Raw genomic sequence first — 11,206 nt, 5'->3', positions numbered from 1 at the left:
AAAAACTGTAACATGTAGGCTCTTTTTTTGTTTGTTGCGAAAGTAAAATCTGTCAGAAAATGAAATTAAAGTGATGCAATTTAGTTTTACAAGCATTTGCCTTTATTTCCTGTCCCTATTTTCTAGATCAAACTGTTTGTTGGTTTTTGATTAACACCGGTCAGATTAGGTATTCTGGGCTATTTGAAAGTTGTGATTTGTCATTATTTTTGACGTTTCACACTGGCCTAAAAACTTTTCCTTGCCACGATCTCATTTTTCATATGACCACAGTGCTGTTTCGTTTGGCAGATTTCCAGATTTTAATCAAGGATTAAGGCATAAAACGTGAAAATACTGATTTTCTTTCTGTGATATGTTGGTTGTTTGCAGCCATACATGTGTTTAACCCACTGTGTCAGTCAGTAGTTGTGTCTTAAATTAATAATAATAAGTAAAAATTCAAAATCGAAAAGAATAATCTGTATATAGTGGTGGATGGTAACTTTTTTATATGTGATATTTAAATTATGTGCATACGTGGATATAAAAAAAATTATGACAGCAAGATTTAAACTTTTTTTGTGTGTTTTTTGTTCACTTCTTCCCTGTTTTCTGTTTTAGTTCCTTTTTGGTGTAATTTTGTTTTTTGCTTTTTTGTTATTTTTTTTTTTATATTTTGATCTCACGACATAACAGCCAAGATGGATAAATGGTACAGGATGGAGGAAAAACATGAACATTTGATTTTGGGTTTTTCTTTCTTTCTTTTGTTTCATTTATTAATCACACGGATATCTTATCCCATAAATCATTTACCGCCCCCTGGGTGAATTTTGACCTGCAGGTAATAAAGAAGGTCAAATATAAAGCTACAATTCACTGCCTGAGGTTGAACAGTCCCTCCGTGCTTTCCAGCCACAGACAGATCCTCTTATCGAGGAGCGTGCCATTTTCTGACCAGCAGCTGCCCTGCATCAGGACCCACAGCAATGACTTAATTACCATCTTTCAGCTGAACAGACCACTTGGGACAAACGCATGCATTTAGATCTGTATGCATGGCAGCATGTTCAGCGACTAGGTTTAAGAGCAATAATCGTGTCCACTAGGAATTGTTTTAATGGTTCTTCTGTGTGTGGGAGGGATTGGAGGGTCAGCACACTGTATTTTGCTGACCCACACTTCCTTATTTTGGCACTGAGCCTGACAAAGATGGATATTTTTGAAAATTGATTAAAGAAACGCAACAAGATTTTTCTCAGTCATGCAAAGTAAAACTGCTGTAAGTGTTGTCACAGTTTCAAGGACATAAATTTTAGTCTGCTGATAAAAACAAGTTTCACTTTTCAATTCACCCTTCTGAACAACATCTCTCTATACCAACACGCATAGATCCAAACTGATACCTGCTACAAATGAAGCAATTAAACGAACGCACTGCTCAGCAAACAATCCTCCTTAGTATGCGGCCACCGCCATCAATTGCACATTACATTTCTCTGAGCTTTATTCATAAGCTGTAAGCTGATATCATCTGAGGTCAGGTTTTTTTCTAAACAGGCACTTCCCCGTGCCATTGTTGTTGTTACTATATTTAGCAGCACAGCGAGAGAGGACATACGTGCCACTCATGAAATAGAGGGCCTCTGTCTGACCGGCCATGGTCACAACAGCCCAGTGTGCTGCTGCTGCACAGAGGACTCTCTGTCCCACTGACACCATTACCATGCAGCAGGTCACCAACAACTACCCTGAGCCACTGGGGAACTCTTGCCTGTGACTGGTGTCAATACACAGATTGTTTAGCAAATAGTATGACGGTGCAGTATGCTAGAGCTGGGTGATATGTTTGCATTTCCAAAGCTCTACTGTCAGCACAACAATCTGTCAGCACAGATTCGCAGAGGTGGGTGTGTCGGGGGTCGCCTTGTAGAAACCCATCGAATCATTTTGAAAAAGAACACAGAAATCACAGAAATCTTGAATTCTTTTTGCTTGAAACTTGATGAAATTGGCAAGTAAGGCAATCAGATGAAGGATGCCGCACAGCCTCAAAGGTGGGGATAATGTGGCCAGAGAGCACAACTTCTAATATTTTTTAGTGGCATCACACAGCTGGCTCATCACACAGACTTTGGGAAAGTTGACAAATTTGTCAGTCACAGGAATAAATTCAATTTTCAGTTTCAATTCAGTTTTATTTATATAGCACCAAATCACAACAACAGTCGCCTCAAGGTGCTTTATATTGTAAGGCAGACCCTATAATAATACAATAAAAACCCAACAATCATATGACCCCCTATGTGCAAGCACTTTGGTGACAGTGGGAAGGAAAAACTCCCTTTTAATAGGAAGAAACCTCCAGCAGAACCAGGCTCAGGGAGGGGCGGGGCCATCTGCCGGTTGGGTCTTCTATAGTACTTAAGTGGTTTTGTTTCTCCAGGTCCTGAAATTTTTATAACAACAGAAGGTCTCGACAGCATTAGTTGTACTCTCAACTCTAGCAGAACACAGCAGAAAAGGAAGGACGGTGGTGCTATTCAGCACTACAGGGAAATCGCACAAAGCAGATCTAACGCTATGAAGTCTAAGACGTCATCAGTTTGTTTTAATTGTTCTCCCAGGCCTTGACTTAGGGTTAGGGTTACCACCTATCATGGCTTCAACCAAAATCAACCCAAATCCAAACAGCCAGTTCTTCTTAACAAGCACTTCTAGTCAGCTGTTTATTCAGTTCACGTCTCAAAGAGGCAGACGTCCAAATTAGAACACATAAACACTAAATTTGTTCCAAAAATAATCAGGTGACCAACCTTACAAAACTCAAACTTTGATACTCTGATTAAACTACAGGCATGGTGATTAGCTCTGTGTTGGTGCTTGTTTTTATATCTAGTTTTATTAACTTATTCGCCATGGTGCTTATTTTCAACTGTATTTCTTCAGAATATCACAAAACTACATTAACACACCAAACCACAAACGTGATAGTATTCCAGCCTAAGTAGTGTGTTGGGTTCTGGACAAAATAGGTTGAAAAAGACCAAGTGGTGAGCTCATTTGTGCCTTTAGTGCCTCTAGTGGGTCAATTAATCCTCATAAAAGATTACATGAAACATATCATAAATAAGATTTTTCTCAGACAGTTGAATCAGTGTCTGAAACACCACACATACTGGGTGTTGGTAGCTGATTTCCTTGATTGGAGAGGTACGTGTAAGTCCACTTAAACTGAAAGTAAACAACCAAGTCATATAATAAAACCACAGATGAGGTTTTCACAGCTTTAATGGTTCTTGTATGTTGACTGTGAAATTGCTACATTTTTTTAAGCATAGTGCAAATTGTAACTGCCTGAATGACTTCCATGTCAAGTAAAGATGATGATGATGATGATGGGATGAATGCATTACTATGTACTAACTAGAGACAAACAGTACTAAATTCTGCCATTTCCCGAAACACACTGGAATTATAATGTGATTATCAGCAGTTTCTTGACAACCTGAATGAGTAAAGTCTCGTAAGAGGAAGTTGAAACCTTTGTAGACTCTTGGTGGCAGTGACTGGGACAACAGACAACTCTGCAGAAGAGAGTGCAAAGACTCATGGAACTGTTAAAGCTGTTATATACACTCAAAGCACATTATACAACTTCACCCATTCGTACAAGCAGTTTCTGCTATGCTATCTAACGTTCATACGCCAATAAATCTTGCCCGAGGGTTAGTATCTTGCCCAAGGACATTTGGCATACAGAATGGAGCAGGCAGGGATCGAAAGAGACCTGCTGTACTTCCTGAGCTACCGCCAGCCCCTGGTAGCAGTGTTGTTATAGCAGTCTTGTTGTGTTTGATTGTGATGCTAATGCTTTGTGTTTAGCTAGCTAAATGCCACCAAGACTAAGGCAGCAGTGGCATTTAGCACTCTCTGGTTAGTGTTCATGCTTGTGTCAACAGTAAATAGCACACAATAGGTCAGACATGATACACCATAGGATGATTTTCATTTTAAAGTACATTGAAATAATGAACAAAATGACATCTGGTGCCCTTAACTTCAGAAATCATAGACATTTTGAGATCACAGAACAAAGTTCAAATTCAAGACCTCACTCCTCCAGCTTCACGTGCACACAGACAATGGCACTAATTTCTACATGATTAATATCCTATATTTGCTGTATGGGGAGGTGTTTCTGTAAAATGCAGTGAGGCCTTAAAATGTTACAACCCAGTTTTTAGGAGCTTACAACAATTTTCCAGTCATGTCTGCAGTCTAAAAATGGGTCTTCGACTCTCGTGCGCACCTCAGAAATGGTGGTTGTGCCATAAAAATGTCCCCTTATCTTTCCTGTGAGCATAAATCCATGCTTCTCTAATCCAAGCCGTATAACCCAAATAGAGCACGGCTGTGGTGAGACAGGAAGGATAAGTGTTAGGGAGAAAGCAAGGAAAAAAAACAACAGTGGTACAGAATCTCATTACAGGGAAAGAATCAAGTGAAGTAAAAACATAAAATGAAGTAGCAGGGAAACATGACTGTGTAGAAAGTGGCTGCTCTGAATCTAATTTACAGGAAGGGGATATTTTCTGGGTTGCACAATAAATTTAGGATTCTATTCAAATTAAAGTTTATTTTTTAGCACATTGAAGACAACGTTGGTTGACCAAAGTGTCTTACAGGCTACACAAAATATACACTATGGTAAATAGTAAAAATAGATGACAGGCATATGGACTTGGACAAATGAGTTTAATGACACAAGAAATGAAAACTTCAGCTTTTACTAATCACCTCAGATCCCCTTTCTCTGACCACCGACTCCACTGTGGACACAGAACAAAACCTGACTGCAATACAAAGCCTATAGTTCCTATCAAAGCTGTCATCAACTCAAACATCCAAATTCTCACTGAGCAACATTGTATCTGGTTGTTTTAGGTTAAAAACCTGCCAAGCATACCTTCAGTTGGAATTATTTGGAGCGGCCCACATTATAGACCTACACTGTCCAAACTTTTTACCAATGTTGCTGTTGAGCATCGTGTAAAAAACTGAATGAATGTGGGTTCCTAAGACTGAACTGAGGTCACATACACAAACTGTCTAAGCCTTAATGCAGTGCCGTAATGAGGACATGAAGCAGAGACCATTGTGTGCATGACAAGGGGGACTGCAGTGATGACATGCTACTGCTTGTGACCTTCAGGGTGAAAAGGCAGACACCCCAAATTTTTTCCACTGGGGCCGTACTCTAAGTTAGTACTGGTAATAAATTATAAGTAAACGTCTAATGAGCGAAGGCCAAGCCTGAAAGAGGGAGAGCAGGACCTGTTGTAATGTTAATTTAGTTGTCCCAGGTCTCTGACCTCAACAATATCTTGTATAAAACACACTCCACGTGCTACATCCATCAGTTAGCGGTGAACTGGGAATAGCATTTAACTGTCAAAATAAAGTTAGAAAGTATCTGTGTTACTTTTTGGTAATTCATGTTTCATGTAGAGTTGCAGTCATCCTTGTAGCTGATGATAAGTGGATAGATCAGACACATACAGTAAAGCAAAGACACAATAAACTTACATTCAAGCCTTTTAGAGCTTGCCTTTTTTTTGTCTTTCCTAAAGCAAACTTTGGCTATTTTCTCCCAATCCCTAAATACTCTTGTTGCATATTTTCTAAAACTAAGTGAAGGGCAGGGAAATCCTTGGCAGGGAATATTCCAAATGCGAATAATAATAGCATTTAGCAAGAGTTTCTCAAGAGCGATTTGCTCAGCGCTCCACTGTTTGCACTCATGTCTGCTGAATTGCTTCACTCATCACTGTGCATGATCTATGCTGGTGGTTGTCTTGGAGACTCCATTGTACATATAAATCTCCTGGAAAACGGCCTTAAATAGCAGACAGTTTTTAAAGATACTTGACGAGCAAGTTTGGCAAACCTTCGACGATAGTTTGGCAAACCTGTTTGCCAAACAGTTCTGTGGGTTTATTGTGTTTCTTCTTGTAAAGTTAGATTAGGTAGATCCAAGTGCTGACACGAGAAGAGCCTGGGTGGCAAGAAATAAAAAGGAACTTTAGTAGACTTCGGCAAAAGTGATAAAATCTGCTGTGACCAGCACAAGTTCACAAAGGCAAGTCACAAATGAAACAGAGTAAGAGTGATTTAAAAGACAGGAGTTGAATAACAACAAACTATGGGAAGACAGACTAAATACACAAAACTGAGCTCAATCAGACAACAGTGAGGCTGGAAAACAATAAGGGCAGGAAGTAAAAACCCAGTAAAAACCACACAAGGAAGATGCCTTCACCTGGAATACAGACACATAGGAATAGAGAAATATAGGATTTGAGGAAAAAGGACATGTTAAACAATTGAAAACACTTTTAACACTTTAAACATGAGAAAAAGAAAACTAAGGACAATCCAGATTATGATACGTAATCTGAAGGATGATTACATCAGACCAGAGGTCTTTGAAGGCCTTAATGTCTGTTACAGTACTCTTTATTGTTCTTGTTACTGAAGAAAGCTGTTTATGACTTGCTGCAATGATTTCTCTTATCGTACTTGACATTAATTTTAGACCAAATACGTTACAGGAGCACTTCTGTGTTACTTATGTCAGTTTTCAGAGTTTTTATTTCAGTTTGATTGCAAAGCATCAACATCACAAACAGTGTTGGAATCATTACTCAAAAAAAGTAATGCTTTACACATTATGCATTACTTTTCTTAAAAGTGATGCAATGTATTATTTAATTAAACTAATTTGAAATTAAGTTTTTATACTACTTGTTACATTACTGTCCCATTATGCCACAAAATGACTCATAAAACAGATAACTACTGACAGTAGGCTTCAGACTGTGGCCTATGGCTAATGTAAACCTACAGGCTACAGTCCCACACACCAACACAATTCCCTATCCTAAAAAGAACTCATCTTTCTTTTATTGTTCACATATGAACACAAAGCAAAGATAGATAGAAACCAGCCTAAAGAGACTTCAAAGCTATCGCCACAGTGATTCTACTTTAGAAACATGAACAAGTAGAAAATGGAGGCTGCAAATCTGACTCCTCGTCACTGTTTTTGTTGCCTGTCTCTGGCTGCTGGACTGTGGTCAGCATACACTCAGCTTTAACATCAGTCTGTGTTCTTAGCATGCTAACGCAAAGCTTGTGTGAAGAGCTAGAGCTTGTTAGCAATGTAATTTATTTGCTCTGTCCCGCAGTTTGCACTTTACCATTGCACTAATATTTTTGTGCAATAAACTTAAACATGATGTCTGTATCTTCACTGCAGACTGCTCCACCATTTTCCTCCTCAGGCACACAAAAAATTAGCTGAGTACAGTGCAAAAGCGCAGGAAGACAAAAAGCGTATTTGTGCGATGTTTATTCTTTCAATTTTCCTAGTGTGAAGATAACAAAAGAACCTTTGTAATGCAAGTAATGATATTACTGTGTCTGTCTTACTAAAAATGTAATCTGATTACAGCAATGCCTTACACCCTACATCACAGGACTTCTTCAAATATATCTCATATTCAGGTATACACAGTCCAGTGCATCTCAGTTTTGCACATTGGTTTCTTTTGGATCTGCACACTTTTGTGCTGAATAGGAAAACTAATTTTTTAGCTGTCAAAGCATTAAAGTAAGTGCTGATGGCTGAAAAGGCAGCAATGGTATTTTTTTCCCAGTTAGTCTTTGGGACATAGAATAACATTAGCTGTATTTCATTTGCAGTGAAAAGTGAAATCCTCGAGTGTTCTCCCTGACACACAGAGAAGCGTACATGCCGGTTTTGCACAGTCAATTTAGCTCTTTTCTGAACTGAGGTCAAACGACAAAATGCTGAAGAGTGACAGCTGACAGCACTGGAAGCCTGCTGCAGACTGTTGGCTGTATTCTTTATTTTTGAATATTTCACACCGTCTGCAGAGTGTTTTGGTAGCCTGCATAGCAAATAAATGTAAAGCAACATCCAATAACCAGATAATAAGATCCAAACATATCCATTGTCCAAAAGCAACTTATGCACGCTGCTCTCGAGTTCGAGTGCTAACTAGGCTGGAGAAGCCGAGCTTCATTTTCATCAACTCCCTATTTTCTCTTTGAGTCATCAGGTTTGGACATTATTCTTGGAGAGTTGCTATGATGCAAGTATCCTGTTAGCTCCAGATAAAACAAAGACTCTGGCCTGTTCCCTGTCCTAACTCCCATCTCTCGGTGTCTGAAACCGGAGGCCCTCCATTACCGGTTCTATCGTGTTCAGCCTGTCCTCTCCTTCTCCTCCCTTTGGTTTCTTGGCATGCCGTCTGCCACATGAGGTCCTGGCCTGGGAGGCCTCAGGTTGTAGTAATGAAATTGTTTTCACTACACTGCCTTCTCAAGACAGACGCAGGCCATATCAAGTTTCATGCTAAGGTCCATTAAGCCGGTGACTCATCAGAACTACCGTGACTGTTTAGTTTTTCTTCTGTTCATAGCCACAGAATATGGGGACATGGCTACAAGACAGGAATGCTGCACACCACTGCTTGGGTGTGTGCGTTGCTAAGCTGAGGTTATCAATAGCAAACAGAATTCATAATCAGGCGCCAGAAATTTTGGTTGTCAATGTATCGTACAGTTGTAGCACTTTTCTACTATTATTGAATACTCTAAGCTCTTTTTACTATAACCATCATTCACCCAACCACACACATATCTATACAACCGCCTTGTCAACATTGGCACACACTCACTTTGATGGATACATCGATGGGGTTCAGCATCTTGCCCAAGGATAGTTTAACTAGAGGAGCCTGGACTCCTATAGTCCTACAGACTTCCAGTTTGCTTCAAAGTGTATAGACAACATTTTTTTAGATCATCTTCAATAAATACTTTGTGAGACACAGATCAGCCCATGGTTTACAGCTATCTGTAAAACTTTGACTGTTACTGATGTAGCCGGATGGGCTACTCGCCTTTCTTTTCTCTCTCTCGCTCGCTCGCTCTACTGCTCTCGCTCTCTCCTGCGCTCGCTCTTACTGCAAAACTAGGTCAATTGGGAACCCACCTGCATATTGATTGCAGGCTGGCACCAGGTATAAAGCTAAGCCGGTGCTTCTTTGGATTATTCCTTCCATGCATTCAGCGCAAAGCAGCAGTAAATGCTGACACTCTGCGACGGACTGATCGGCAAGAGTAGATCATATGACAGCCACAGGTATGCTCTCGCTTAACCTCAGATTCCCTTTCAGTATTGGAATGTATAGTAATAGTTTTTGCGGCCTGTTGTAGCGCGGCAGGTTGTTTTATTCCGGCGTTGCGGAGAGAGGTGCTTGTGCGATTTCCCCCACCAGTGAGAGTATAACGCCTCCGGTCCTGGGGTAAGCTGTTCAAACTATTTTTATTAGCATTCACAGCTACCAGAGGCTAAGGTTATATTTGTCTGTTTTAGGGCGTGATCGCTGCCTTCACCTCCGTGGCAACTCACACAGCCTTAAGTGAAGAATCAAGACACCTGCCTAGCCGTTGTTGTGAGGGCTCCTCCTCAGTGGAGCCTGCTGTCTTGTCTTGTCTTGTCTTGTCTGGTTTTGAATTGTTTTACCTTGTCTTATTTGGTTTTATTAAGTAGGCCTACCATTTCCTGGTTCGCCTGGTTTTATTTTATTTTATCTCTGGATTGTTGCGTGTGCCCACGCTTCTGTGATCGGGCTGAAGCAATTCTTTGCCCGAGTGTCGTGCCGGGGATTTTAAATTGCCCCCGTTGCTGGTCTTAGCCTGTGGGGAGCCAGACCAGCTCGCGATTGAGGCTGGGACCATTACTACCAGTACGAGTGGACCCGCGGGGCACAAGCCTTCCTGTGTGTGTGTGTGTGTGTGTGTGTGTGTGTGTGTGTGTGTGTGTGTGTGTGTGTGGTTTCTTTTATTAAAGCTATTAAAGTGTGTTTTAGTTCTTTGTATCATCTGTAGCGAGCCTGACGCTCAGTGTCCTGTTATTCTTTTAACATATTTTTCTGTGTTTTCTTTTAGTGAACGGAGGACGTACCAGTGGCCCTGGGACCTCAGGTGGTGGGTCGTTTTCACACTTTCTTTTGTACAGCACCGGGTGGGCTGCAGTGATTTTCGTTGTGTGTGATTTTCTTTTGGGTCCACGGCTGCTGGTAAGTCCAAGTTCCATGATTGTTTTATTTTTGCGTTAAGACACTGTCAACAATGACGCTACATTTTGGTTTCTAATATTTTATTTATTTTTATTATAAATAAACTGTTTTAATATTGGAGCCAACCTGCCTCGGAGTGCATCCTTGAATCTGTGCGGCCTCTTTTTATTCCTTTTATCTATTTTTCTTAAATATATTTCCTAGGGGTGAAAATCCCCTAGGTGGCGTTGTCATTTTATTTCCTTTTATCTAACCCCGCTGACCACTTGGTCACACTAAGAACACAGTGGTTTGTTTTTGTGAATATGGAAGAACTCTGAAACCACCAGGAGTCTTTATAAAGTTGGCTATCTGGTCAGGTTAACCAGCAAAGGCTTTCTAAAGGCAGGTCACCAAGAACCCATAGATTATTAAATCAGACCATTACCTGAGATGGTCCAGCCTGCTGAAACAGTGATCATCTCAGGAGTAATTCATCAATAAGGCCTTGGACACAACTGTTAACTAAATGGCATAGCTTAAGCTTAGATGCTTCCCATCCAATCGGATGGCAGAACGTGCTTGGAAGACTATAAAAAAAGCTATCCCGAATCCAAATGTTTAGTTTTTAGAGACTTACCCAGAAAGAGTTGGTGCGTCAATTCAAAATTGAATCTAAAGTACAACATTGAATAATATTAAAAATACTAAAACGCTTTGAGTGCTTTACCAAGATGCAGCGGAAAAGCCTCTTCACATTATCTCACCCGCACTCTGCTGCTGTACATGTCAAGAGGCAATGTCGACACAAAACATTCGGCGATAAATCGTGATCAAAAGACAAAGCGAGGCAGCGGGAGCATAACTCATGCTTGGTGGGATCACACATGTGGTGATCTTCTATAACTCTAGCAGGGCTTCTGCTCACTGTTGCCAGTAACTGTCACAGTGGCTTAAGGTTTTGGCTGAGCGGTCCAACAAGCAGCACAGAGCAGGAACATCCTGGAGAGAACAAAGACTTTCAACATGAGCTTCAGCCTAATGGGCCCAGAGTCAAGACTGCGGCTGGA

The 11,206-nt window shown here is 40.5% G+C and overlaps 1 long non-coding RNA gene across 1 annotated transcript; it reads left to right on the top strand.

The window, feature by feature from the left end:
- Positions 1–9,035: 9,035 nt before the first annotated feature.
- LOC120441470 lies at positions 9,036–10,341 on the top strand. The gene is made up of 3 exons (XR_005614132.1): positions 9,036–9,217; positions 9,292–9,380; positions 9,452–10,341. It is a non-coding gene; the product is annotated as an uncharacterized LOC120441470 (long non-coding RNA).
- Positions 10,342–11,206: the final 865 nt, after the last annotated feature.

The sequence above is a fragment of the Oreochromis aureus genome, linkage group 8 (genome assembly GCF_013358895.1).
Source record: "Oreochromis aureus strain Israel breed Guangdong linkage group 8, ZZ_aureus, whole genome shotgun sequence".
NCBI classification, from domain to species: Eukaryota; Metazoa; Chordata; class Actinopteri; order Cichliformes; family Cichlidae; genus Oreochromis; species Oreochromis aureus.
This window is presented reverse-complemented; position numbering and strand designations above follow the sequence as displayed.